Here is a 4,580-nt window from a genome sequence, read left to right on the forward strand (position 1 = left end):
GGGGGGGGAAGGAGAAATGTGGACAGCTCGCCTGAACGAACGTCCATTATACACGACATCTGGGCCTCAAGTGCGGCTTCCTTGGTACGTCCGCGATGCCACTGCTAAGTCAAATGAGGTGGTGTTTTTGAAATGGTGGGTTTCAATTCTCTTTACAATTTATTCAGCAGTGTACCCAGGACGCCAGGACTTTTGATTGAATTGTGGAAAATTTGGGATTCAATCCTCACTTAATTTAGATACTGATTTTACCACTATCCCGCCTTGAATTTGGGGGCAGCTTATGCCATTTAGTGATGGCTAAGGTAAGCTGGACTATTAAATCCTCACAAATGACATTATTTAGGCCTTTTTGACTGTTAATCTTACATATTTGGGTTCTAGCAGCTTCATTAGTAAGCATTTCACAACTAGGATACGGAAAGAATTGTATACTCATTATTATTCTGTTTGAGGTTTAAACTCGGCACCCAATAACGGCAAGGAGGAAAGCTGTGCGCATCTGTTATTCATTACTCGACCAGACGGAGGAATTCCCGTAGCTCAACATCCACAATTACATCACCCAATGCATAGATACAGAGATACATACATATAAAAATAAAGTTAACCCTACATTAATTATTTACATATGAATTACTACTTAGGATAGGAATTTATAGACTAGTATTTAGGTTACACCGTATCTAACTTAAAAATTACAGTCCTTCTAAACACATACATGAATATTAAATTTGTGGCACTACATGGCTCCCACGTTCGGAAAACAAATTTTACCCAAGTCAATCTTCTATGACATGTGCATGGATGGAATGTTGTTACTCTGATAACTGCTATGATCACTTTAAATTGGAATACTTTTCCCCACAATCGGTGGCACCTGTCAGTCCACATTAAACACCTGGTGCGTACCTCGGAAGGTCGTTTATTCACTTCATTAGGAGGTATGATCACTCCTTACACAGGATGTTATGAGGGAATTTAAGCCTCAGTCAGCCTCAGGTTTTGGAGGATAGCTTTTCACTCACCTGAGCTCGACAGGGTCTCTCGAGAGTGAGATCACCATGGGAGGCGCTTCCTTACACTTTTTCATTCGCAGTCACATTCACTCTGTCCTTTTGTTTCCAGCTTTCCGCCTGCAAGAGGTGAGCGCTCATTCTGTCCTGAAGACACCACTACCTCACAAACCGTGCTAACTATAAGGTGAGGGGATTGATCACTCCCCTTGAAGTAAGGCACTTCCCGGTTCCAACAGGAACTCTTCTCTCTTTTCCTTTTTACACCCTCTCCTTGGGGATGAGTCCACCCGGAACATAACTTTAAGCAGTTATGTTTCACAACATTCGTCTCATGCACTTATCTATTTTTCTAACTAATACTCCTCTATGAGTCTCCCAGGGGCATTCCTCACTCGCGGTGGTAATCGCTCATCTTCGGGTTCCGGGGCGAGCTCCTGTTGCAACGGTTCTAAGAGCCATTCCTCGGTACCGTAATATGGTTTTACCTTTTCAGCAGCCCTTTGTATTTTTTTTCCACTAAATACATTTTCAATGATATAAACACTTCCATCTAGCAGCACTTCAATCACTTTATACAGGCCGTCCCATTTGGCATTCAGTTTTCTACAGGTACCCGTCTGTATGGTCTCTTTTTTCGCCCACACCAAGCTATTGACTCCAACCTTCTGTGCTCTCCTCTGCCTGTTGGCCACCTCCTGGTATCGCCTAGTCATCTTTTGGTTAGTACCCTTGATGAGCGTGTGTGCTATCGCCAGGTCGTCCTCCTCTGCATCCATGGAAGGCAATAAGGTACCAATGAGGCGAGGGGGATGGCGTGAGAAGAAGGCATAATAGGGCTGTTGTCCCGTGCTCAAGTGCACCGCTTGATTTATGATGGTTTGACACGATTGGAGCAGTTGAGGCCAACACAAGGGGTGTCCCTTGCAGAGAGATGCTAGGATGCTTTTCATAGTCCTATGCATCCTTTCAGTAGTGGAATTTCCCTGGGGATGATAAGGGGTGACGTAGAACAAGTCCACCTGGTTCCTCCGGCAGAACTTCTTGAATTCTCCACCCATGAACTCTCCGCCGTTGTCCAGCACGATACCTCGTGGCGTCCCAAAGTCGGTAAAGTATTGCCCAAGACAGTGTATGATGTGTTGTGTATGTTTATCTCTGAGAGGATAATATTTCACAAACCTACTATAATGATCTATCACAGTAAGGACATAACGGTAACCCTGAGCTCCAGCAACCATATCAGTCAAGTCAATCCCGATACGTTCCAATGGTTTACTTACAGGCGGGAAACCTTTCCAAGGTTGCTGCAGCCCAGTTTCACCTTTGAATCTCTGACAAGTGGGACATTGTTTCACATACTCGCATACATTTACCTTTAGATTTGGCCAATAGAATAGTTCTTCGGCTTTCTTAATGGATTTTTTCTGACCTAGATATCCTGAGATTTCGTGAGCGTGTTTTATAGCTTCTGCAGTGATTGACTTAGGAATCACCAAACAATATTGGATGCAACCATCATTTGTTTCACGAGCAAAATATAATAGTTCGTCAATCAATGCGAACTGGCTCAACATAGCTTTCGGTAGTCTTTTAGCAGGGAGCTTCTCACTACGCAAGTACTTAACTAACTCATCCCACATGGGTTCTTCTCGTTGCTTATCTCTCATCTCGTCTCGACTAAATCCAAGCCAGTTGGTTTCTGACTGGTGGAATATCACTCTGACAGGTCTAGAAAGTTGATCGGCGACTACATTATATTTACCCTTGACGTACTGCACGTTGTAGTCGTACTCACGCATCTCGAGAATCCATCGGTTCATAAGTGGGGATTTGGTCTTTCGCTTAAAAATGCTGGTAAGTGGTTGATGGTCGGTCAAGATAGTAAAGTGGGAACCCCACAAGTAGTGGTGAAAGTTGCGGCATGTGAGAATGGCTGCCAATGCTTCTTTGTCAGTTGCGGAATATTTTCTCTCACAAGGATTGAGCTTTTTGGAAAAGTAACCAATAGGCAAGTTGGAGTTGTCTGGCTGGATCTGACTTAATACGCCACCAATATGGGTGTTGCTCGAGTCGGTGGTTACAGTGAATGGTCGAGTCATGTTGGCTCTTACCAATACTGGCCCATTCACTAAGCTCGTCTTCAATTGATCAAACGCGGATTGACACTCATCTGACCATTCGAACGCTACTCTGGATCTGGTTAAGTTAGTAAGGGAAGCTGCTATTTTTGCGAACGAAGGTACGTGTTTTCGGTAGAACCCGCACATTCCAAGGAATCTCCGGACTTCTTTTACTTTTGTGGGTCTTTTCATTTTGTTGATGGCCTCTATGTTTTTTGGGTCCGGCTTACTCCCAGCCGCTGAGATTTTATGGCCAAGAAAGGTTACTTCTTTTAACCCAAAGGTACATTTTCTTAAATTTAACTTGGCCCCATTCTATGTGAGTAAAGTGAATAGTTGCTGTAAGTGACTCAACAACATGGGGAAATCATCAGCCCAAATTATCAAATCGTCCAAATAATTCTTTACCCAGCCTTGCTTCAACAATGGAGTAAGAATGTCATGCATTCGTCAGGAAAATATGGTTGGTGAACATTTTAGTCAGAATGGTAAGTGCCTAAATCTGTAAAGTGTGACTCCATCACTGAATGTGGTTAAATCACGACTTTCTTCGTCCAGCATGATTTGAAAATATGCCTCACACATGTCAAGAGTCACATAGTAATTATAACCTGCAGCCTGCTCGACTAATTCTTCCAGTCTGGGCAGTGGATAGATATCCGTGGCTCTATGTTGATTCACGTGGCGATAATCTAAGCACATGCGCTTACTGCCATCCGGCTTGTTAACTAATACTATAGGAGATAACCAGGCAGCTGTTGATCTTTCAATAATTTCTCTCTCTTCCATGTCTTGCAACGTTTCAGCGATCACCTGTTTAGCTTGTTCAGGGTATCGATAGATCGGTCCACGGCTGGGCTGTGGATCTGCTACTTTAATGTGAACAAGGGGGCCACTGATGGTTCCTAGTTCTCCTTTTTCCAAAATGAAGAGGGGATCGTGTTGCAGAATTACGTTAGCTAATTCTTCTTGTTGAGCTAAAGCTAAGTAAAGCCATGTCTGTTCGTCAATTAGCTTTCAGAGTCGTTGAACACGAGTTCCGCTTTCATCAGTTCGATCACTGGTAGGGATCAGGTCATTATGAATTTTGGTAACTGAGTTGACTGTACTTACAGGAGGGTCGTCAATGATTTCATATGAGCCTAGAATGGTACCTATCCGAAACAGTTTATCTTGTTTGGCTCTATTATTGAGGGGCAAATAGACTAGGCCCTCTGAATTCACCTATAATAAGTAAGGGTGACTATTATGACTGAAACGTGCTTGTGGGTAAAACAGTAACGTGGTTTTAGGCTCCTCACTCACTGGCACAGCAATGAATTTGGTTTGATATGGGGTGAGTCTCTCTACTGTTACAAGATTAATTTGCTTCAACTGTTGAGGGTTCCTAACGGATCTGATAGGTGTGGCCTGGACTCGCTCAACTTTTCCTTTCCGCCGC

Source organism: Coenobita brevimanus, chromosome 46 (assembly GCF_032717465.1).
Source record: "Coenobita brevimanus isolate Jiangsu-jjx chromosome 46, ASM3271746v2, whole genome shotgun sequence".
NCBI lineage: Eukaryota > Metazoa > Arthropoda > Malacostraca > Decapoda > Coenobitidae > Coenobita > Coenobita brevimanus.